Source organism: Lissotriton helveticus, chromosome 7, assembly GCF_964261635.1.
Source record: "Lissotriton helveticus chromosome 7, aLisHel1.1, whole genome shotgun sequence".
In the NCBI taxonomy this organism is placed as follows: domain Eukaryota; kingdom Metazoa; phylum Chordata; class Amphibia; order Caudata; family Salamandridae; genus Lissotriton; species Lissotriton helveticus.
The window spans coordinates 1,077,952,385-1,077,978,643 of NC_136068.1; the positions used below are offsets into that span (position 1 = coordinate 1,077,952,385).

General features: G+C 51.6%; 1 protein-coding gene across 2 annotated transcripts in view; it reads left to right on the top strand.

Moving 5' to 3' along the window:
* RNF213 (ring finger protein 213) overlaps window positions 1-26,259 on the top strand; it is a 2,973,532-nt gene that overhangs the window by 1,249,102 nt on the left and 1,698,171 nt on the right. The gene's annotated exons all lie outside the window — the stretch shown is intronic.

Genomic DNA, 26,259 nt, shown 5'->3' on the forward strand with positions numbered 1-26,259 from the left:
TCCAAAGACCTAGGGGGACACAAAACACTTTCTACCTTAAAAAAGGTACTAATGGGTAAATTCCGTTCAATATCAATTTCTGCCTTTCCAGATATAGAAGATGGCTCCAGATCAATCACTTCATTCTCCAGTGCAGAGACTGAATTTTGAAAAATTATCCGACGCTGCCTTTTCTTCCTATATTTACGAGTTGGTTTCCTTTTATTCCCCTTATTGCTTCTAAATTTCACATTTTTTGCCTTAGCCTCATCTTTAACATCGGTAGATTCTTTTTTATTTTCCGACATGAAGATGGGAAATAGGTCTTGAACCACATTAGGGTCAGAGATGGATTTATTTTCCTCCATTATCACAAGAACTGAGTTATTTATACAGTTCGGCACTGCAGTTAAGGGGATAGCCGCAGTATGTGGTATCGAAACCGATGTCCCAGCTTTCGTGTCAAGCTCCACTGAAGCCACGTTTATTTCCCCCCTCGGCCGACCATGTTCGGACGTGGGGGGAACATTCCTCAAATCCGGTGACTTTTGTAACAGTGTCTTCAGTATTTGGGTGACGGATTCCAAAATACAATCCGAATTGCCAACAAATTTCCCCAAAAGAGATAAAATAGAGGCTAATAATTGTTCCAAGGCAATCATGGATTCAGAAATAGGTTTTTCACATGCTTCCAATGGACGACAAATGCCAGAAAGATTAAGGCCCGGGGTCCCGGAAGCGACTAACAAATCAGACATATCCTGATCATTCAGTGAGGGGGTACTACTATACAACATTAAACCAGATGGGGTAGCACCCCCTAGGGATTTATTAGGGGCCGGGGACTCCCTTTTTGCTATATCTACATACCGGCCGCAAAGTTCATGATCAATAAGTAATGCAGATAAATCACCATCCAGCTTATCCTTCAACATAATTTGTGACATAGATGGAGGGTTCGTAAATTCCCTCTCATGTGCTAAAGAAGTGAATTTGCTTTCCCCATTCCCCACAAGGAAAACAGGGGAAGAAGACACCACTGGCACAGGTGGTTGTAGTGCAAGCTGAGATGAAGAAAGCGGCAGGCATGGACTAGGTTGCATATGGACCTCCTGGGCCAAGGCGCAGGGGGCTTTTTTAGAAGATAAATTACCGTTCTTAGGGGAGGGCAAATCCCAAAGCTCATACAAATGGCATTGACCCTTCAGGGGGGGATTATTCACCGATTTGTTTCTCGTGCGAATAGTTTCATTATTTGCACTAGGCATACCACCCACTTCCCTTCCAGACCGGAGTTTCTTAAACATATTTTTCGACAATGTGTCCACAAATTTATATTGTAACGATGAATTTGCTCCGGATGAGTGAATAAACAAGAAATAATAATACAATATACCACAATGATAAAAAAATAAACCGTCCTGGAGATGCGGCAAAGGCTGCCCGAAAAATAAAGTCCGAGGAAGCTAACAGTCAATATAGATGAATGGTTTCTTCCGCAGACAGTCAGGCGTATTTCCAATAGGAGAAAGGATAAGATACTTCAATAAAAATTACAATCGGTGAAAATAACCGGGCCCAGCCTACCTCGGCCACTGAGGGCCACAGAGGGCCCGCCCTTTGCCCGGGCTTAGCCCGGCGTCCCGCTTAGCGTGGAATGTGTGTACTAAATAGGAGGAGCAAGGGGCGGGAAGAGACTCCAGGTGCGCTCAGGTCTTCACGCGCTGAACCCTGGGTCTCGCAGTCCCGGCCCCTGTCTAACTGCCTCCAACACGGTCAAAATCAATGCAGCTTATCTCCTTTCCTCACGGAGATGCAGGCAATGTAAAGAGCAGAGTCACGGCAGGCAAAACAGCTACGAGCGGCTCCCGCGAAGCGGGGGCCGCGAGCTGTATGTAGTAGAGGCAGCGAATCAGCAGAGAGCAGGCAGCCAAACAAGCAGGGCGGAGCAGGGGCGGGAAGAGACTCCAGGTGCGCTCAGGTCTTCACGCGCTGAACCCTGGGTCTCGCAGTCCCGGCCCCTGTCTAACTGCCTCCAACACGGTCAAAATCAATGCAGCTTATCTCCTTTCCTCACGGAGATGCAGGCAATGTAAAGAGCAGAGTCACGGCAGGCAAAACAGCTACGAGCTGTCTATATTTCGTCTGCCCTAGGAGCCTTGTGTTTGCTGTTCCCCCTTGTGTTAACTTCCTTTAGATTCCCTGGTCGTAGCCAATGCACGCAAAAGGGCAAACTTTCAGGGGTCAGGTGACACCCCACCTCCTGACAAAGAATTAAAATTATCAGACGCATCAGGTAAACGTATGTCGTCTCAAGCTGCAAACTACTGGAAAATAGCCAACACACAAACCCCTTTGGCGAGGTATTACAAGCTGGAAAAGCTCATTCAACACCTTCCTCAACAGTATAAACACAAATCCAATGACCTTATACAGGAAGGCAAACTAACCACTAACACATCCATCAAATGCGCGTTTGACGCAGCAGACACTGCGTCCCGCGCTGTCAATACTAGCGTTTTACTACGCAGACATGCCTGGCTCAGGATATCTGGCTTTAAGCAGGAAGTGCAAAACAGTATCCTTAATCAGCCTTTTGGCCAGGAGAGCCTCTTTGGCCCTGCAGTGGACACATCTTTGGAAAAGTTAAAAAAGACATGGAGACTGCCAAGTCAATGGGAGCACTACAGTTACCCTCTAATAGAGCCTCCTTTCGTCGCTCCTTCTATAGAGCAGACTCAAAAACAAATGCACAAGAACACCCGTCCTCATCCTACAGAAGTCCCACCAGGGCTCCTTTTCCAGAAGATACTCTAGAGGCGGTTACATAGGTAACAACAATAAGGGCAGAGGCAGAGGTAATAATACTCGCAACTCCCCTAACAACAGACAGTGACTTCCCTGCGCTTCCACCCGATCATCCCACTACCTTCGGGGGACGTCTCTCACAGTTCCTACCTGTCTGGAATTCCATCACAACAGGCAAGTGGGTAAGACAAATCATCCAGTATGGTTATTGCCTGGAACTCACTTCTACCCCTCCCAACATTCCTCCCAAACAGCGTCCAATGTCATCACAACATCGGACGCTTCTCAAACAAGAGGTTCTTGCACTATTACAAAAAACATTCAATAGAACCAGTTCCCTTGCCTCATGAAGGCACAGGGGTCTATTCCCTCTATTTTCTAATTCCAAAAAAGGACGGCTCTCTCAGGCCAATACTGGACATCAGACCACTCAACTTTTACATCCAAACATCCAATCAGACCACTTCCACATTGGTCACTTTACAAGTGCTTCCACTACTTCAGCGCAGCGACTTTCTCTCCATTCTAGATCTAAAGGACTCCTATTTCTAGATTCCTATCCATCCAGCTCACAGGAAATAACTCAGGTTTGTGGTAGATGATCAACACTACCAATTCAAAGTTCTACCATTCGGTGATACCACGGCACCCAGAGTTTTCACCAAGTGCCTCGCAGTGGTTGCGGCCCATTTGAGAAGACCGCACATTCATGTCCTCCCTTATCTAGACGACTGGCTCATAAGAGCAAAATCCCACAACAGCTGTGTTCAACACACACTCAGCACAGTACAACTGCTTCACAGTCTGGGTTTCTCAGTAAATCTGGCCAAATTCCACCTCCAACCGTCCAGAATACTACAATACCTAGGAGCTACACTAAACACTTCCACAGCCCTAACATATCCCAACCCAGTCAGGATAACTGCTATACAAGCGTTAGTTCAAAGATTTCAGCCACAACACTCACTACCAGAACGAGTGTTCATGCAATTAACAGGGATGATGGCCTCTTGCATTTTGCTCGTTCCTCATGCAAGACTTCAAATGCGTCCATCACAAGAGTATTTGACACCTGCTACCTCTTGCATCTACAACAATGTAACCTAGCATATAAGTATATACAGCTATTAGGTTACACCTAACCGCCATAGCAGCCTATCTACAAAGCAGACAACACTTGTCTTTGTTTCGAGTTCCTGCTATCAAAGCGTTTATGGAAGGACTCCAAAGGAAAATTCCACCAAGAGCTCCACCCTCTCCGGTGTGGAACCTTAATGTAGTGCTTACCAGACTAATGGGTCCTCCTTTTGAACCTCTCCACAAATGTGAGCTACAATTCCTCACTTGGAAAGTAGCCTTTTTAATTTCTATCACATCTCTTAAAAGAGTTAGTGAACTCCAAGCATTAACCATACAAGAACCATTTTTTACAAATCCATCATAACAAAGTGATTTTTAGGACTAACCCAAAATTTCTACCCAAAGTAGTATCTGCCTACCATTTCATCCAGTCTGTTGAACTCCCAGTGTTTTTCCTCAACCAGACTCAGTGGCAGAACAAGCTCTACCCACCTTAGATGTTAAAAGAGCATTAATCTACTGCATTGAAAGAACAAAATCCTTGAGGAAAACCAAACAACTGTTTTTCTTTCTCCCCATCTCATAAAGGTAATCCTATATCCAAAGCAGGAATTGCAAGGTGGATTGTGAAATGCATACAAATATGCTATATCAAAGCCAAACGCACATTAACCATTCCCCCTAGAGCTCACTCTACATGCAAACTGGGGGCTTCTATGGCATTCTTGGGGAACATTCCCCTAGATGACATATGCAAAGCAGCAACTTGGGCTATACCACAGACCTTCACTAAACACTATTGTTTGGATGTGCAGGCAAAACAGCAAGCTAGTGTGGGCCAGGTTGTATTAAAAACACTATTTTAAACCTCTGCAACAGATACAGGTAGCCACCGATAAGGAGGTGACTGCTTTATAGTATATGCAAAAGTGTACAATCTGCAGCTCATATGCCTCGAACGGAAAATGCTACTTACCACTATGCATCTGTTATTGGCATGTAGAGCTGCAAAGTTGTACACGCCCACCTGCCTCCCTGGACACCTCTATCTGTTCCAGTATTATCTTACTTGGATACATTACACATGGACATCTTTGTACTTCTCGCTACTCCATCTAACCCTGCGTGGCAAAAACAATCTAAGGATGGAGTCGATGCCCATGCGCATTGTCGACCGAAAGAGGAATCACCAACCTCGTGACTAGCAAAGACTTCTTCGAAGACAAAAACATGCAAACATCCAAGCCCAACACCAGATGGCGACCTATGCAAAAGTGTACAACTCCCTACCAACCTGCTACTTGGGTACTTGTTTCATGACTTTTGTGAACACATGACAGAATCTGTTGTGGTATGTTTTCATAACAATATCACTATAAGCAACTTCTTTTTAGGGCTGAAATTTACATGATTCATAATAGTTAATAGTTATTCCTACTAACTGAGGCATCTGAAAGAAACAGGTTAGTATTAGATTCCTTACCTTAGACTATCCCCAGGCGTCAGTCTGGCTCCAGAAACTTTTGCGTAGCAGTACCCCTGCGCGTCGCTAGGCGTCGTCTGCAGTGCCGGGATGACGTCGCCGGAGTACTTAGACGACGCCCTCGCGCGCTGACGTCAGCTCTTCTTTTTTCCGCGCCATCAAGCGCCGATCCGGAAAAAGTGGTACCCTTAGTCATTTTTTGACTAAACTTTTTGATCTTTTTGATCTGTTTTTCTCGAGTTGTTCGACTCCATCGGTGCCGGTAGGGATGCCCGGGTTCAAACCCTGTGTTGACTGCAGCCGACTGATGTCGGTTACCGACCCCCATTGCCTGTGCCTACATTGTTTGGGGCCCGACCACGATGACAAGTCGTGCCACGATGGCCGGGCCTTGACGTCGAAGGCTAGGCGGGAGCGGTCCCGTAAGCCCCGCGCCATTCGAGGTCCCGGTCCAGGAGGAGGGCGAGTGGCCGGTTACGGGGCCCGAGTCATCACCGCTCATTGAGTCGACACCACTCGTCGGGCTCCAAGTCCTCAGATAAGAGGCACAGGATGTCGAAGAAGCGACACCACTCTTCTGACTCCCCCCGATGGTCGCCCAATGCGGCCGGGGGTTTGGGCGACACCGCCCACGCGGCTCCGCCGGAGTCACAGCCAGCTCCACACCCACCGGTCCCTGGGCTGAATGCAACGCCAGAGGAGATTTGTGACTTCCTCATGGCCATGAGGACTCACTTCCCTCCGTCGAGGATTGTCGGTGCACCTTTGGGCACTGCAGTCCCGACTCGGGGCCTTGGCGGGCCGGCGGCTCCGGCGACTTCGATCCCGACGACGCAAGGCCCCACTGGATCCGGTTCCGGATTGCCGCTGGTCGATCTCACGACGCCGGTGCCGACCCCCAGGGTGTCGCCCCCGACGCCTCCCTCGGATGACGTCAGCCCCGATTTCCCCCCCCCCCTCGATCCGGTTCCGACGTCGAGGGAAGAACTTTTCTTCTATGGTCCGTCCTCATCATTTGAACCTGAGTTCCAGGAGATGGAGAACGAGGCGGATTGAGAGGGGTCTGAGGACCCTCTGGCACGGGAGTGCAGTCTTATCAGGACTGGGCATGTGAGCTAGGGGAGGCCAGTGGTTTGGACAGTCTCCCCTCCTACCGTGGCTTCGGAGGAGAAGGGCTGCCTATAGTGTGGTGATGACGAGGGCGGCCACGGTCTTGGCTCTTGAGCTCCCCGTCACGGCCGTGAGGACTAACCTCCTCACTGAGGTCCTTAAACCGCAGGCAAGCTCTTCGGAGCCTCTACTGCCGTTTAATGAGGCCTAACTGATGTTCTTGTGGGCACTAGGTCCAGGCCCACCACAGGTCCCTCTGTGGATAGGACCGTGGCCAGACGCCACCGCCCGCAACCCCAAACTCTCACTGAGTTTGGGGTTGCGGTCAGTCAACACTGCGTGCCTTTTGGGCCATTATACCCACTCTCTGTGGGACACGGTCGTGGACGTGCTGCCACAATGCCCGGAGGAGGCCCGGGTTAAATTCGGCCAAGCCCTTGCGGAGGGTCGAGATGCGGCACGGTATTCCATCCGATGTGGGCTGGATACAACGGACTCGTTAGGCAGGGCGATTACAACGACGGTGGCGGTTCGCCGGCACGCCTGGCTGAGGTCTGCCAACTTTTCGGCTGATGTCCAAAACACTCTTATGGACATGCCGTTTGATGGCCCTCGCCTTTTTGGCAACTAGGGAGACAGCGCGCTTGAGCGCTTTAAGGACTCCAGGGCTATCGCCAAGTCCTTGGGCCTGTCGGCCCTGCGCCAGCAACCTGCTGCCTTTCGCTCCTTTCGTGGCCAAGGAAGGAGCGCCCCCACACGTCCTGCAAGCCACGGACCGCAGACTAACATCCAGCGCGGTGGCGGACGTGGTAACGGCGAGGCCAGTCCACATCCACCCCCGTAGCATCCGCTTCAAAGCCCTCCTAGTCCGAGCTTTCAGGCCCATTCGACGCCAGTGGGGGGCAGGGTTCGCCATCACCTCCTCCACTGGCGCACCATCACAATCGGACAGGTGGGTGCTGCAAATCGTCCGAAGGGGCTACTCCCTCCCCTTCGAGGCGATCCCTCCAGCCATGCCACCACAATACCACCGCGTGTCGGAGGATCACTTGAATCTTCTACAGGAGGAAGTTGCGGCCCTCTTGCCAAGGGGGCCATCAGGCGCGTTCCTGGGCCAGAAGTAGGGTGTGGTTGCCATTTCCACTACTTTCTGGTTCCCAAGAAGCGCCCTATCTTGGACCTCCGGAAAGTCAACGGCTTCCTCCGGAAAGAGAAGTTCAAGATGCTGACTTTGGCTCAGGTCTTAGCTGCCCTGGACCCAGGAGACTAGATGGTAGCGTTGGACTTGCAGGACGCGTATTTCCACATCCCCGTCCTGACGGCCCACCGGCGTTACCTGCGGTTCATGGTAGTCCGCGAGCACTTTCAGTTTACCGTGCTCCCGTTCGGCCTTACCAGCGCCCCTCGGGTGTTCATGTAAGTGATGGCGGTGGTCGCAGCTCATCTGCGCAGATTAGGGGTTTCAGTCTTCCCCCTATCTCGACGACTGGTTGTTGAAGGCGGGCTCGCCCCAGGCAGTCGTCAGCCACCTCCAGACAATGGCCGACCTCCTGCACCTGCTGGGGTTCTCCATCAATGTGCCGAAGTCACACCTATGCCCCTCTCAGAAGCTCCTCTTCATCGGAGAGGTTCTGGACTCTGCGCAGTTTCGGGGTTATCCTCCCGAGCAGCGGGTTCTGGATATTCAGGCTCTGATTCCGATCTTTCAGCCTTTATCCCGGGTCTCGGTCAGGTTGATACTGCGGCTCCTGGGGCTGATGGCCTCCTGCATCCTTCTGGTGCATCCCGCCCGGTGGCGGATGCGGGCTCTGCAGTGGGACCTGAAGTTTCAGTTGGCCCAGCATCGGGGCAACCTGTCCGACCATGTCCTGATCTCGGAGGGCACTGCGAGACAGTTGCAGTGGTGGCTCACGGACCGCGATTATGTCAGCGGAAGATCCCTCTCCCTACCCCAACGGAGCACGTAGTCGTGACGGATGCGTCCCTCCTGGGATGGGGGCCACAGGGAAGAGGTGGAGATCAGAGGCCTCTGGTCTCCGGCGGAGACCCTCCTCCACATCAACCTTTTGGAGTTGCTGGTGATCCGACTTGCACTGAAGGCATTCCTCCCCTCTGTCCGGGGGAGTGTAGTGCAGGTGTTCACGGACAACACCACCGCCATGTGGTACTGCAATAAACAGGGCGGGGTGGGGTCGTGGACCCTCTGCCAAGAGGCCCTGCGGCTCTGGCAGTGGCTGGAACATCAGGGCGTGACCCTGGTGGTTCAACACCTGGCGGGATCTCTGAACGCCAGGGCGGACGAACTCAGTCGTCGGTGCAAGATGGATCACAAATGGCGTCTGAACTCAAGGCCTCTTTCAGCAGTGGGGAGAGCCTTGGTTATATCTATTCGCCACAGAAGAGAACGCGCATTGTCATCAGTTCTGCGCGCTGGAATTTCCAAGGCGGCATTCGCTCGGAGACGCTTTTCGTCGCGAGTGGAGTTGCGGTCTGTTGTACGCCTTTCCGCCTATACCACTTCTTCCCAGAGTGCTAAAGAAGATCAGACGCGACGGGGCCCAAATCATTCTTGTGTCTTCGGACTGGGCACGAAGAGACTGGTATCTCGAGCTACTCAGCATGTCAGTCGATCCCCGATTCGTCTGCCTCTTCAGGAAGACCTGTGGCAGCAGCAGGGGTTGGTCCTCCACCCGAACCTGTCCAGTCTCCACCTCCATGCGTTGAGATTGAGCGGCGAAGGTTGAGGCCATTTGACTTGCCTCCTGAAGTCTACGATGTGATTCTGGCAGCCAGGAGCTCCACCACAAAATCGGTATATGCCTGCAGGTGGAACAAATTTGTGGCATTGTGCACAGCAAAGGCTGTTGATCCACTCTCTGCCCCTCTTTCTGAGGTTCTCCTCTTTCTTCTTTCTCTTGCCCAGCAGGGCTCTGCTCTGGGCACTATCAAGGGGTACCTCTCTGCCATTTCTGCCTTCTTAAGGCTTCCTGATCAGCCTTCTTTGTTCAAGTCCCCTGTTGTGCATAGATTCTTGAAGGGCATCACTCATAGGTTTCCTCCTGTACCTTTCGTGATGCCTCAGTGGGACTTGAACCTGGTTCTAACTTATTTGATGTGCGCTCCTTTCGAGCCACTTCACAATTGCCCTCTTAGTCTTCTTACTCTCAAAACTGCATTCCTGGTTGCCATCACCTCTGCCAGGAGGGTGAGTGAGCTCCAGGCTCTTTCATCTAAACCTCCTTTCCTTTCTGTCCATCCGGACAAGGTTGTGTTAAGAACGCGTCCCTCTTTCCTGCCCAAGGTAGTCACAGCCTTCCACATCGGGCAGTCCATTACTTTGCCCACCTTCTTTCCGCCTCTGCATCCCTCGAAAGAGGAAGAGAGGCTCCACCGCGAGGACCCAAAACGTGCGTTCTCCTTCTACCTTGATCGCAGACGCCAGTTCCGGGTGGATGACCAACTCTCCGTTGGTTACGTGGGCGCTAAGAAGCGACGGGCGGTGCACAAACGGACCATTCCTCGGTGGGTCGTGTTGTGCATCAAGGCATGCTACTCTTTGGCTAAAAAGGAGCCTGCTGTTGGGCTGAGGGCCCATTCCACTCGGGCCACGGCGGCTACTACTGCCCTGGGTCGGGGAGTCCCCTTGCAGGACATCTGTCAGGCAGCTACATGGGCCTCGCTGCACACGTTCGCAAGACACTACTGCCTGGACAGTCAAGTCCGGAGAGATGGCTTTTTCGGCCGTTCCGTTCTCCAGGACTTTCTGGTTTGATCATTGGTTTGCAGACCCACCTACGGGGTTGGTATTGCTGGAGTATCTATTCTAAGGTAAGGAATCTAATACTAACCTGTTTGTTTCAGATGCACAAGTTACGTCGGTAACAATATATCTGTAAGAAACAGTAGTTAGTATTAGATTCCTTACTGCCCCACCTATCTTCCCCGTTCTGTGAACCGATATCTAGGGTTAAGGTATTTCCCATTGAGGGTCCTAGTTTTATGGCACCTGTGTTGGTTTTTATCATGGCTCTGCTTTTCTGGCGCGGAAAAGCTGTGTATAAGAACTGACATCAGCGCACGGGGGCGGCGTCTAAGTACTCCGGCTACGTCATCCCGACTGAGCCGCAGACTACGTCTAGCGACGCGCAGGGGTACTGCTACGCAAATGTTTCCGGATCCAGACTGACGCCTGGGGATATTCTAAGGTAAGGAATCTAATACTAACTACTGTTTCTTACAGATATATTGTTACCGGAGGTAAGTAACTTGTGCTTTAGGTTGTGAAATCTGTCTTCCCTTATGGGAAGGGGCATTGAATATTGTGAATAATAAGGCTGGTAACATTTATAATCAAATTATTTTACCTGCCTGTAAAACATAGGAACACATCTTTAGGCCTCTTCGCCAGATACCCAAACAACCATGAAGAGAATCTGGCCCCCACTGAACAATGGATTATTGGAGTTAAGAGTGTTACCTTCAGAGTGATTTGTGAAACCTTTTGTTGTTGTCGGTTTAGATACTGTATATAGATGTTCGAGGTATGTGGGCTGCTGAATTCATATCTGTGCATAGATCGCCGCCTAGTGTTGGGTCCGGATGATTGCACATTTTTGTCCTGGAAGAGTCTTTGAAGTATCACGAGATAGGTGGCTCCTCCCTCGGACTACAGTGCGCATGGGCATCCTCTCCATCCCCAGATTGTTTTTCTCTGCCATTGGGTTCGGATGTACTTTCCTACTCTCCAAGTTCGGAATCAAGAAAAACTTCTCTAAAGGCCAAAAGGCCTTCGGATACCGTCGGTATTGTTAAGCGCTCGGTGCCAATACACTTTTACAACTCGGTTGCACTACAGTCGTCGAATCGGGCCGTGAGGCCTTCTCGACACCACGTGGACCGACCGTCGATGGAACAAAGTCCATTCAAGTTCTGCCCTCAGTGCAACTCAAAGTTCCCACACACAACCAAGCATCCAGTGTGCAACAAATGCCTATCTCCGGATCACAACAAAGATAGTTGCCTGGCCTGTGCCCAGTTCTGATCAAAAAAGACTATTCGGAATCGAAGTGCGGTGAGGCAAGAAATGCAACGATCTGCGCCGGAGCCCGAGAACATCTTCGGGGACGATAAAGATCTAGCAAGCGCCGAAGACTCAGACTGAGACGACGGACAATACTCGGAGCCCGACTCCGAATATTACCCCGAAGAAGGAGACCTCATCGTCGATCTCGAGGCCTATGATCAGGACATCGTAGCAGTTGAAGACGACTCCGATGACCGCAAGGGGCGAACCGTGAGTACACCGCCCCACATAGACACTGCACCTCTATCAGAGACTCCGGTCGAGGCATCGCCATCAGGCCTTAGCCGAGACCAAGAACCTCGTTCTACAGCCCGCCAAGCCGCCCAGCTAAGAACAAAAGAGACCTCTGAGACACGCCACACAACATCGTTTCCATCGAAACAGAAACTTGTCGACAATACAGTCTTTGGACCGAATTACGTCGACCCGAAGGTATCGAAGCCGAAAGGCGTCGAACCGAAGGCCACAGTACCACTGCAACCTTCGAAACCAAAGACCGTCAAGTCGACATCGAAGACCAAAGCAGTCGAGTCAAGCTTGAAGTCGAAGGCCGTCGAGTCAACCTCGAAGCCAAAACACGTCGATTCGACACAAAAACAAAAGCACGTCGATTCGACCCCCAAAAAGCACGTCGAATCGAGCAAATCAGCCTCAGGTATCGCCAAGGGGAACAAACCAGTCGTCGACAAAACAAGGCCTACGCCCAAAACTACCGCTGACCCGAAAACGAAAACCGAAGGTGGTCGAAAAGAAATCGGTCGATCCGAAGTACATCGACCCGAAAAAGGGCGTCGACCCAAAACAGCAGGTTCCAAGGCAACATAATGACAGTCGAACCGACAACACCGCTCGGTCCGAAAAAAGTTGAGAAGCCAGCAAAAGTCGTTCAACAAACGAAACCTGTTGAAAAACAACCAAGGGCAATACAACCACCTAAGACAATCGAGGCCCCAAAAACCATCGACCCGAAGAAACAAAAACCAAAGGTTGTAACACCAAAACCAAGGGCTGTGGAAGAGGAGCTTCTTCACCCAGATCCCTCCACAGAGAACCAGTCAAAAATCTACATTGATCCACAAACTGGTAAAGTGACTGTCTATACTAAAAAGAAAAGGCCTCTACCAACTGAAGACCTTTCCAGGATCCCCCTAAAGAAAAAGAGAGACTATGCTACCTCTCCTATACTCTTTCAACCTATCACTCCTGCTATGCCTACTACTCCTTATAACACAAACTCACCAACACGCTCTGACTACAACCCTGATGAAAATCAGGACGCAGATGTAGGTTTTGGTTATCCACAAAACCAAGATACAGAGCCAGACACACAGCCATGGAGTGCGGGAGGGGAACCAGACAATGAAGGTACTCTGCCCATTACAGACCCTGCAGTATACCCTACTAAACCATCACCCACACAGGTTACAGTGGCATTTAATTCTCTGTTAGATAGAGCAGCAACCTACCACAATGTAGAGATGCACTCTGATGCAATTGAGGAAGACTTCCTCTTTGATACACTTACAACATCTGAAAGACACGTTAAAACACTCCCAATGTTAAAAGGGGTGTTGAAACACGCAGGTGACATTTTTAAGGACACTGCTAGAGCCAGGGTCATAAACCCCAGAATTGAGAAGAAATACAGAGCTGCACCTATAGATCCTACATATATCAAAGGACAGCTACCCCTAGATTCCTTGGTGGTATCAAACGCACGTAAGCGTGCAAACTCACAGACTACTGGTGAGGCAGCACCTCCAGACAAGGAATCTAAGGTATTTGAGGCATCAGGCAAGAGAGTGGCAGCTCAGGCAGCAAACTCCTGGAGAATAGCCAATACACAAGCCTTGCTAGCCAGATATGACAGGGCGCACTACGACAGTTTGGAAGAAATTCTCCAACACTTGCCTGAACCCTACAAACAGCAGGCAGATGAACTTATACAAGAAGGAAAGCTCATCACCAATGCATCCATTAAGTGTGAGCTAGACGCAGCAGACACAGCTGCCAGATCCATCAATACCAGCGTGCTCATAAGGCGACACGCATGGCTTCGTATCTCAGGCTTTAAGAATGAAGTCCAATCTACAATTCTTAATCAGCCAGTTAACCCAGATTTTTTATTTGGTCCAGCAGTTGATTCAATTCTGGACAAAATGAAAAAGGATGCAGAAACTGCAAAATCTATGGGGGCACTTCAGTCCCAACAACACCGGGGCTCCTTTCGTCGCTCCAATTACAGAGGAGGAGCGCGAGGAACATCACAGCAATCCTCCAACTACAAAAATAACACACAATCCACATATAACAAAAATACCAGCAGGGGTGGTTATAGAGGAAACAATACCAAGGGCAGAGGTCGTGGAGGCAATGCAAATAGATCCTCCACTAACACAAAGCAGTGACTTCTTGACACTCCCCCCTCCAGACCACATAACACCAGTCGGGGGAAGAATACAACAATTTCAACAAGCCTGGTTAAATATCACCACAGACAAATGGGTCAGGCAAATTATCCAACATGGCTATTGCCTAGAGCTCACCTCAACTCCACCCAACATACCACCCGTGCACCGTCCTATGTCACAGGAACATATAACATTACATCTGAAAGAAACAGGTTAGTATTAGATTCCTTACCTTAGAATATCCCCAGGCGTCAGTCTGGATCCGGAAATTTTTGCGTAGCAGTACCCCTGCGCGTCGTCTGCAGGCGTCCCCTGCGGCTCCGCGTCGTCGGCGTCGTGCGCCGTGATGACGTCGCTGGAGTATATAGACGCCGCCTCCGCGCGCTGACGTCAGTTCTTCTTTTTTCCGCGCCAGTTAGCGCAGATCCGAAGAGCAGTACTCCGGTCTTTTGACCAAGTTTCTTGTTCACTACTTAATCTTCTACGGTGCCGGTAGGATGCCCGGTTTCAAGGGTTGCGACGAGTGCGACCGCCTGATGTCGGTCACCGACCACCATCGACTCTGCCTCCGGTGTCTGGGCGCGGACCACGACGTGGAGTCCTGCGTCGACTGTCGGGCCTTGACTGGTAAAGCTAGGCGGGAGCGGTCCCGCAAGCTTCTCGAGCTCCGTGTGTCGGCCCCGCGTCGAGAGCGGTCCCGGTCCGGTCGGAGGTAGAGGGAGCGGTCGAAGGAACGATCGCGGAGCCGCCATGAGCGCTCCGGGAGTCGCCACCATTCCTCCGGTTCGTCAGGTAAGCGTAAGAAGTCGGGGCGTCGTCATCGTACCCCCGACTCCCCCCGACGCCCGCGTGATGCGGCCGGGGGCTCGGGTGGCCGCGGCCCCGCGTGGGTTGCCGACGCCGTCTGCCCCATACCCGTCGGTCCCTGGGGAAGGCGCGTCGCGTGAAGAGATCGAGGCCTTCCTCATCGCTATGAGGGCGAGGTCTCCTCAGGCGGGGCCTACGGCGCCTGCGGGCCAGTCGGTCCCGTCTGGGGGCCCGAGCGGTTCGGGTGCTCCTGCCTCGACGCCGCCGGTGGCTCCGGCCTCGGCGCCGCTGGGCCCCTCAGGTTCGTCGCCGGCTGGTCTACCGGCCTCTCCGGCGTCGGTTCCTTTGGGCCAACCCGTGGTACCGCCTCCGCGCGGTGCAGCGACTCCGCCGTCGGTTCCGGCCGGCGTCGGGTCCCCGGCGCCGACGCCACGCGGCGCCACCCCCATTCCCCCTCTGACTCCTGACGCGGAGTCGGACCGGCGTCGTCCGACGCCGGATCCGGCGCCGATGGGGCCCATTGACCCCGAGGTCTATATCGTCGATCCAGAATACGGCGATGAGGACGAGTATGGAGAGGGTTGGGAGGGGTCTGAGGACCCTTTATCCCGTGCCTGCCAGTATGATGTGGACTGGGTAGGTGATCTGGGTGATGCCAGTGGTCTGGACGAGTCGCCCAACCCTGGGTTTGTCTCCCCGACCCCTGTGGCGTCTGAGGCAGGTGCTGCCTATTCGGTGGTCCTGATGAGGGCTGCCAAGGCCTTGAGCCTTGAGCTCCCCGTCGCGAAGGTCAAGCCGAACATTCTGACCGAAGTGTTTAAACCGCAGTCATGCCCCCAGGAGCCTCTGCTGCCGTTTAATGAGGCCCTGACGGATGTCCTTTTGGGCACCTGGTCCAGGCCCGCTTCCGGTGCACCGGTTGACCGGAACGTTGCCAGGCGTCACCGTCCGTGCTCGGACGACCCTGCCTTCCTATCCACCCATCCCTCCCCGGAGAGTCTGGTGATCCAGGCCTCCACTTCACAGTCCGCGTTCCCGTCGGCTCCGCCCGATCGGGAATCAAAGCGGTATGACCAATTTGGTAAAAAGGTCTTTTCCTCTTTGAGCGCTGGACTGCGGTCTTGTAATACCGCGTGCCTCTTGGGCCGCTACACCCACTCCCTGTGGGATACGGTCGAGGAGTGTTTGCCGCAATGCCCCCAGGAAGTGCGGGACAAGCTCACCCGGGCCTTGGTTGAAGGCCGGGATGCGGCGCGGTACTCGATCCGTTGTGGTCTGGACACGACCGACTCGCTGGGACGGGCTATGTCCACGACGGTGGCGATTCGTCGCCATGCTTGGCTGAGATCTGCCAACTTCTCGCCAGACGTCCAAAATACACTCATGGACATGCCATTTGATGGCAGGCGCCTGTTTGGTGACAAAGCGGACCACGCGCTGGAGCGCTTCAAGGACTCCAGGGTCACGGCCAAGTCCTTGGGTCTTTCGACCCAGCGCCAGCAGACGGGTTCGTTTCGCCCCTTTCGTGGCCAAGGGAGGGGCGGTCCCACACGTGCTGCCAGCCACGCGCCGCAGAACGCTCCCCAGCGCGGTGGCGGCCGTGGTTTCCGCCGTGGTGGCGGTAGAGGCCAGCGGCGAGGTCAGTCCACGCCTCCCCCCGCTGCTGCATCCAAGCCTTCCTAGTCCGAGCTTTCGGGCTCACGTGACGCCAGTGGGTGGCAGGGTTCGCCATCACCACTCCCGCTGGCGCGCGATAACATCGGACAGGTGGGTGCTGCAGCTCGTTCGAAGGGGCTACGCCCTCCCCTTCGAGTCCACTCCTCCAGCCATGCCACCGCAGAACCACCGTGTGTCGGGGGACCACTTGACACTTCTGCAGGAGGAAGTTACGGCCCTCTTGGCCAAGGGGGCCATCGAGCGCGTTCCTGGGCCAGAAGTAGGGTGTGGTTGCTACTCCCACTACTTTCTGGTGCCCAAGAAGGACAAAGGAGGCCTGCGTCCTATCTTGGACCTACGGAACGTCAACGGCTTCCTCCGGAAGGAGAAGTTCAAGATGTTGACTTTGGCTCAGGTCTTGGCTGCTCTAGACCCACAGGACTGGATGGTAGCGTTGGACTTGCAGGATGCGTATTTTCACATCCCCGTCCTGCCGGCCCACCGGCGTTACCTGCGGTTCACGGTAGGCCACGAGCACTTTCAGTTTATCGTGCTCCCATTCGGCCTTACCAGCGCCCCACGGGTGTTCACGAAAGTGATGGCGGTGGTCGCAGCTCATCTGCGCCGGTTAGGGGTTTCAGTCTTCCCCTACCTCGACGACTGGTTGTTGAAGGCGGGCTCGCCCCAGACAGTCGTCCACCACCTTCAGATGACGGCAGACCTCCTGCACGAGCTGGGGTTTTCCATCAATGTGCCGAAATCACACCTGTGTCCCTCTCAAAAGCTCCTTTTCATCGGAGCGGTTCTCGACTCGGCGCAGTTTCGGGTTTATCCCCCGGAACGGCGGGTCCGGGATATTCAGGCTCTGATTCCCATCTTTCAGCCGTTATCCCGGGTTTCGGTCAGGTTGACGCTGCGGCTTCTGGGGCTGATGGCCTCCTGCATCCTACTGGTGCATCACGCCAGGTGGCGGATGCGGGCTCTGCAGTGGAACCTGAAGTTTCAGTGGGCCCAGCATCAGGGCAACCTATCTGACCATGTCCTGATCTCGGAGGGCACTGCGAGACAGTTGCAGTGGTGGCTTACGGACCGCGATTGGGTCAGAGGCAGATCCCTCTCCCTTCCCCAACCGGAGCACGTGGTTGTGACGGACGCGTCCCTCCAGGGCTGGGGTGGCCACTTGGGAGAGGCGGAGATCAGAGGCATCTGGTCTCCGGCGGAGTCCCGGCTCCATATCAACCTGTTGGAGCTGCGGGCGATTCGCCTAGCACTGAAGGCATTCCTCCCCTTTGTCAACGGGAGTGTAGTGCAGGTGTTCACGGACAACACCACCGCCATGTGGTACTGCAACAAACAGGGCGGTGTGGGGTCGTGGACCCTTTGCCAGGAGGCTCTGCGTCTCTGGCAATGGCTGGAACGTCAGGGCGTGACTCTGACGGTTCAACACCTGGCAGGTTCTCTGAACGCCAGGGCGGACGAACTCAGCCGTCGGTGCTCGGTGGATCACGAATGGCGTCTGAACTCGGACGTGGCGAGCGGCCTCTTTCAGCAATGGGGAGAGCCTTGGTTAGATCTATTCGCCACAGAAGAGAACGCGCAGTGTCGTCAGTTCTGCGCGTTGGAGTTTCCAAGACGGCACTCGCTCGGCGACGCCTTTCGGCGCGAGTGGAGTTGCAGTCTGTTGTACGCCTTTCCGCCTATACCACTTCTGCCCAGAGTGCTGAAGAAGATCAGGCGCGACCGGGCCCAAGTTATCCTTGTGGCTCCGGACTGGGCTCGAAGATACTGGTATCCCGAGCTACTCAGCATGACAGTTGGTCCCTCGATCCGCCTGCCCCTTCAGGAGGACCTTCTGTCGCAGCAGCAGGGGACGGTCCTCCACCCGAACCTGTCCAGTCTCCACCTCCATGCTTGGAGATTGAGCGGCGGCAGTTGAGGCCATTTGACTTGCCTCCTGAAGTCTGTGATGTAATTCTGGCAGCCAGGCATCCCTCACAAAGTCGGTATACGCCTGCCGGTGGAACAGATTTGTGGCATGGTGCACAGCAAAGGCTGTGGATCCCCTTTCTGCCCCTCTGTCTGAGGTTCTCCTCTTCCTCCTTTCCCTTGCCCAGCAGGGCTCTGCTCTGGGCACTATCAGGGGCTATCTTTCCTTCCCTTTCCGCCTTCTTGAGGCTGCCTGATCAGCCATCTTTATTCAAGTCCCCTGGTTCTGACTTTCCTGATGTGCGCTCCCTTTGAGCCTCTTCATTCCTGTCCTCTCCGTCTTCTCACTTTAAAGACGGCCTTCCTGGTGGCTATCACCTCTGCCAGGAGAGTGAGTGTGCTCCAGGCTCTTTCTGTTAAACCTCCTTTCTTGTCTGTTCATCCTGATAAGGTGGTTCTTCGGACTAGACCTTCTTTCCTGCCCAAGGTAGTCTCTGCTTTTCACATTGGGCAGTCCATCACCTTGCCCTCCTTCTTCCCGCCTCCGCATCCTTCGAAGGATGAAGAGCGGCTCCATCGTCTGGACCCAAAACGTGCGCTTTCATTTTATATGGATCGCACACGCCAGTTCCGGGTGGATGACCAACTGTTTGTTGGCTACGTGGGTGAGAAGAAGGGAAGGGCGGTACAGAAGCGGACCATCTCTCGGTGGGTCGTCCTGTGCATCAAAGCATGCTACTCTTTGGCTCGGAAGGAGCCTCCTGTTGGGCTGAGGGCCCATTCCACTCGGGCCACGGCGGCTACTACTGCCCTGGGCCGGGGAGTCCCTTTGCAGACATTTGCCAGGCGGCCACGTGGGCCTCGCTGCACACCTTTGCGAGGCACTACTGCCTGGACAGTCAAGTCCGGAGGGATGGCTTCTTTGGTCGTTCGGTCCTCCAGGACTTTCTGGTGTAGGTTGTATTGGTTCGCAGACCCACCACCGGGGTTGGTATTGCTGGGGTATCTATTCTAAGGTAAGGAATCTAATACTAACCTGTTTCTTTCAGATGAACAAGTTACTTACCTTCGGTAACGATATATCTGTAAGAAACAGTAGTTAGTATTAGATTCCTTACCGCCCCACCCATCCTCCCCGTTCTGCGAACTGATACCTAGGGTTAAGGACATCCCTTTCAGGGCCCTAGTTTCAAATGGCACCAGTGTTAGTTCTCACATGGCTCTGCGTGTTCTGGCGCGGAAAAGCTGTGTGCAAAGAACTGACGTCAGCGCGCGGAGGCGGCGTCTATATACTCCAGCGACGTCATCACGGCGCACGACGCCGACGACGCGGAGCCGCAGGGGACGCCTGCAGACGACGCCTACCGACGCGCAGGGGTACTGCTACGCAAAAATTTCCGGATCCAGACTGACGCCTGGGGATATTCTAAGGTAAGGAATCTAATACTAACTACTGTTTCTTACAGATATATCGTTACCGAAGGTAAGTAACTTGTTCTTCAGCAAGAGGTCATCAGTATGCTGCAAAAGGGGGCCATAGAACCAGTCCCACTGCAACATCAGGGAACAGGAGTATACTCCCTATACTTCCTAATTCCAAAGCAGGACGGGTCGCTCAGACCAATATTGGACCTCAGGCCCCTCAACCTCTACATTCTGTCAGAGCATTTTCACATGCTCACTCTCCAGCAAGTCTTGCCATTACTTCGCCAAGGAGACTTCCTAGCAACTTTAGACCTCTAAGATGCATACTTTCATATCCCAATACACCCTGCTCACAGAAAGTATCTCAGGTTCACAATTCAAGGGCAACACTACCAGTTCAAGGTACTGCCATTTGGAGTGACAACAGCTCCAAGAGTGTTCACCAAATGTTTAGCTACAGTAGCAGCACATCTCAGAAGGCAACACATACACGTGTACCCTTATCTGGACGACTGGCTAATACACGCGCCAACAGCCCAGCAATGTTCCAACAACATGTCAAAGACCATACACCTGCTGCACAGTTTAGGATTCTCTCTAAACTACCCAAAGTCACACCTACAACCCTCCCATGTCCAACAGTACCTGGGAGCGACAATAGATACTCTGTCAGCAAAAGCATATCCCAACACAGCACGTGTCCAGGGAATGCAGACGCTCATACAAAAGTTCAGACCCCAACACTCACTACCAGCTCGAGTGTTTATGCAGCTAATAGGCATGATGGCCTCCTGCATATTCATAGTCCCTCACGCCAGACTACATATGCGTCCGCTGCAAGAATGCCTAGCAAGGCAATGGAACCAGGCTCAAGGGCAATTAAAAGACCTAGTGTTGGTGACCAGTGTGGACTATACAACTCTCTGCATTGGTGGAATCCACAAAACCTTTGCAAAGGTCGACTGTTCCAAGAGCCTGTCCCACAAATAGTGTTGACAGCGGACGCATCCCTACTAGGATGGGGAGCCCATGTCCTACACTACACAGTACAGGGACTCTGGACTGTACAGCAGAAGAAAATGCATATCAATCTCCTAGAACTGATGACTATCTTTCTAGCACTAAAAGCTTTCGCGACACACTTACGCAACAAAGCTGTGTTGATCAGTACGTACAACATGACAGCTATGTATTACATTCAGAAACAGGGAGGAACACACTCGCCACAGCTGTCGCACCTAGATCAAGCAATGTGGAAATGGGCCATTCAGAGGAACATTTTTCTCATGGCAGAACCCCTCCCAGGCAAGGACAACCAAGTGGCCGACCTCCTAAGCAGGCACAGCCAACAGATGCACGAATGGGAAATTCACCCCAAAGTGCTCCAACCATTCTTCCGGAAGTGGGGACACCCGGAAATAGACCTATTTGCCACAAGCGAAAATGCAAAATGCCAGTACTTTACCGCCAGGTTCCCACATCCGCAGTCGCAAGGCAATGCGATATGGATGAACTGGTCAGGCAAATTTGCGTACGCTTTTCCCCCAGCTCCACTAATACCGCTGGTGGCACGCAAACTGCGCCAACATTGACTAACAATGATCCTAGTTGCTCCCATGTGGGCGAGGCAACCCTGGTACACAACGTTCCTAGAACTGTCAGTGGTACCTCATCAAAGACTGCGACTAACACCCAGTCTTCTAACGCAGAACCATGGCGAGATCCAAAACCCAGATCCCCAACAGCTGAACCTAGAATTTGGATACCTCCACTTGCCTCCAGACTGCATGAACATTATCAAAGAGGCAAGGAAACCCACTACCAGAGCATGCTATGCAGCAACGTGGAAGCGTTTCGTCATTTACTGTAACAACAATGACATTAACCCGCTTGATGCTTCCACTCAACACATCATTTGCTACCTATTGCACCTCCAACGGTGCAATTTAGCTTTTCTTCCATCAGAATACACCTAGCTGCGTTAGCAGCATACCTGCAAAACAGGCAACACCTTTCACTATTCAGGGTGCCAGCTATTAAAGCATTCATGGAAGGACTTAAACGCGTAATTCCTCCCCGACACCCACCCTCACCAGTCTGGAATCTAAACGTTGTTTTAACCAGACTAATGGGACCACCCTTTGAGCCACTGCACTCATGCGAACTACAATTTCTTACTTGGAAAGTGGCTTTTCTTATTGCCATTACTTCGCTTACAAGAGTTAGTGAGCTACAAGCCCTAACTATTCAAGACGATACAAAAGGGGATGATGGACGGAGCGTTTGAACAAATCAAACACTCACCCCCAGTCAACTGATCTGGGTTTTAATCCATCACCATTCTTTAGTTCACTCAGCCACCCCAGTTCAGACATGGCTATATGCAAATCAGTCTGACCCTGTGCCTCATGGGAACAGTGCAGCCCGAACTGCCAAGCCATGTCTTCCCTGGACCGGAAACAAGCATCCTGGGACCGGTTTAGGATTCATAATCCTCATCAGCCAGGCTATCTTGAATCCAGTGGCCAAGTGAACAAGGGACTCACGTCTGAGCATACCCTGCCACACTTAGGGCGAACAAAGCGATACAAAAGGGGATGATGGACGGAGCGTTTGAACAAATCAAACACTCACCCCCAGTCAACTGATCTGGGTTTTAATCCATCACCATTCTTTAGTTCACTCAGCCACCCCAGTTCAGACATGGCTATATGCAAATCAGTCTGACCCTGTGCCTCATGGGAACAGTGCAGCCCGAACTGCCAAGCCATGTCTTCCCTGGACCGGAAACAAGCATCCTGGGACCGGTTTAGGATTCATAATCCTCATCAGCCAGGCTATCTTGAATCCAGTGGCCAAGTGAACAAGGGACTCACGTCTGAGCATACCCTGCCACACTTAGGGCGAACAAAGCGATACAAAAGGGGATGATGGACGGAGCGTTTGAACAAATCAAACACTCACCCCCAGTCAACTGATCTGGGTTTAATCCATCACCATTCAATAGTTCACTCAGCCACCCCAGTTCAGACATGGCTATATGCAAATCAGTCTGACCCTGTGCCTCATGGGAACTGTTTGGCATGGATTTAGACCATGTGGAGGATGAGATTGGCCCGCCATATCATGAAGGGAATTGGTATGGCGATTTACAGGATGCTAGTGGTCTTGATACCTTCCCTGAGTTGCGGCTCCTCTAACCCCCTGGTCCTCCCATTGAGGAGAGTGCTTCTTATGCCATGATAATGATTGGGATAAAAAAAGGGGGTGGTAATGGACGGAGCATCTGAACCAATCAAACACTCACACCCAGTCAAAAGATCTGGGTTTAATCCATCACCGAAGACGGCTGTAATGCCAGAAACCGGTCCTCGGAAGCTTGTTTCCGGTCCAGGGAAGGCATGGCTTGGCAGTTCAGGCTGGACTGTTCCCTTGAGGCACAGGGTCAGACTGATTTGCATATAGCCATGTCTGAACTGGGGTGGCAGAGTGGGCTAAAGAATGGTGATGGATTAAACCCAGATCTTTTGACTGGGTGTGAGTGTTTGATTGGTTCAGATGCTCCGTCCATTACCACCCCCTTTTGTACCGCTTTTGGCCGCCATAAGTGTGGCAGGGTATGCCCAGACGTGAGTCCCTTGCTCACTTTGCCACTGGATTCAAGCAAGCCGGGCTGAAGACGGCTGGAATGCCAGAAACCGGTCCTCGGAAGCTTGTTTCCGGTCCAGGGAAGGCATGGCTTGGCAGTTCAGGCTGGACTGTTCCCTTGAGGCACAGGGTCAGACTGATTTGCATATAGCCATGTCTGAACTGGGGTGGCAGAGTGGGCTAAAGAATGGTGATGGATTAAACCCAGATCTTTTGACTGGGTGTGAGTGTTTGATTGGTTCAGATGCTCCGTCCATTACCACCCCCTTTTGTACCGCTTTTGGCCGCCATAAGTGTGGCAGGGTATGCTCAGACGTGAGTCCCTTGCTCACTTTGCCACTGGATTCAAGCAAGCCGGGCTGAAGACGTCTGGAATGCCAGAAACCGGTCCTCGGAAGCTTGTTTCCGGTCCAGGGAAGACATGGCTTGGCAGTTCGGGCTGGACTGTTCCCATGAGGCACAGGGTCAGACTTATTTGCATATAGCCATGTCTGAACTGGGGTGGCAAAGTGGGCTAAAGAACGGTGATGGATTAAACCCAGATCTTTTGACTGGGTGTGAGTGTTTGATTGATTCAGATGCTCCGTCCATCACCACCCCCTTTTGTACCGCTAACTATTCAAGAGCCATTTATTCAGGTACATGCAAATAGAGTAGTTCTTAGAACAAACCCTAAGTTCATGCCAAAGGTGGTATCTCATTTCCATATAAATCACACTATAGAACTGCCAGTGTTCTTTCAGAAACCACAAACAGTAGCTGAAAGGGCCTTGCATACCCTTGATGTCAAAAGAGCTCTGCTATATTACATAGACAGAACTAAAACATTTCGCAAAACAAAACAATTGTTTGTTGCCTTCTCACCACAACACACGGGTAACCCTATTTCAAAATCGGGTATAGCTAGATGGATAGTTAAGTGCATACAAATATGTTATTTGAAAGCAAAACGCACCTTAACAGTCCCCCCTAGAGCCCATTCCACACGTAAGCTAGGGGCATCCATGGCTTTCCTGGGAAATATTCCTTTACACAAAATTTGCAGAGCAGCCACATGGTCAACCACACATACATTTACTAAGCACTACTGTGTAGATGTACATTCAAAACAGCAAGCAGCTGTAGGACAGGCTGTTCTCAAAACTCTTTTCCAGACTGCCGCAGCTGACACAGGTCGCCACCGCTAAGGGAAATACTGCTATTCATTCTATGCACAGATATGAATTCAGCAGCCCACATGCCTCGAACGGAATATGCTACTTACCAGTATGCATCTGTTCTTGGCATGTAGGGCTGCTGACATTCATATCGCCCACCCACCTCCCCAGTGCCTGTCGCAGCTGCAGCATTCACTCTTTGCATGGACATCTCTTACTAAACTGTACTCCATCTCTGCCACAATGGTGAAAAACAATCTGGGGATGGAGAGGATGCCCATGCGCACTGTAGTCCGAGGGAGGAGCCACCTATCTCGTGATACTTCGAAAACTCTTCCAGGACAACAATGTGCAGTCATCCGGACCCAACACTAGGCGGCGATCTATGCACAGATATGAATGTCAGCAGCCCTACATGCCAAGAACAGATGCATACTGGTAAGTAGCATATTCCTTCCAGATTCATGCCCTTATATAGGTATAATTCACATTGCCCTTATTTAGGTATAGAAATCCAACCCTTATTTAGGCATTGCTCATGCTAACCAAATACAGGCAAAGTCAACTACATCCAATCCTCTTCGTCACAACGAGTTCGTGGAAAACCAGACTCTTAAGCCTTTAGGACTTCCCCTTGACTGGATATTGATTTCTCCAAGAACTCATTTATTATGCATGAACATATAATCTTTAGGGGTTTATTCATGACGTTCATATGCCTGACTTGTACGTCAATACTGGCATTCCTAAACACCTTCAAGGTATAAATATACCTTCACTTGCTATGGCACGGAAGTCAAGTCCCCAACTGACACACTGACCACACCCTGTCATCCTCTTCGCCGAGAATCGAGCTCAAGTGTTTCTGACTCCCCTTGTGGGTTGTAAGAGATAGAGTCCCCGGAAAGAGATACCAACCTCTTTCATTCCAACGTATGGAGCTGATTAGAACCTAGAGAAACCTTTGGCAGTTCTTGGCAAAACGAAACTAAACTGGACTATAGCTAAAACGGCACCTACGTCTTCCCTCGTACTATACTTAGGTTAGGTACACTGGGGTAGGATTATTTTAGAAGCACCAGTTTAGTATTTTAGCCTGTGTTATTTGTGTATGTATTTTTGTTTGTCATAGCTACACACCATGCAATTGCAGTATTATTTTATATTACTGCTAATGCTGTACGCATTATATTTTGCATTCTGTCTTACGATTGTAACAGTTCATATCTCTTGCATGAGAAACAAGACTGTTCAATAAACCCTTTTTATTGAAACGCCAGTCTCTCTATTTCTGTGCAACTCTGTAGAAACGAAGTATGCACGATTGACTGAGTGAAACTGTAATCTCTTTCCGTGACTTTGAAGATATTGTTCCGACTCTAATGGAAACAGTTGTCATGTTTATGTGCTTGTCAGAAACAAATCCCTTCTTGTTCATTCGAGAAGTTTCTAGTGACCTCTGAGTTAGCTGGCACACACAAGTAATTAAGTTTAATGTTCTTGATGGAGACATACTGACCTCAGTCCTATGTCAAAACTATAGTGTATATTATTCCAATACGCAGAGCCTATCAGGGATATAGGAACTACACTACACTTGGGTTTTACCATAGTTCTTACATTTATACTGTTAATCGCATCCATTAGTGCAGTATTTCCAGAATGTTTCCATCCCAGTTAGTAGCA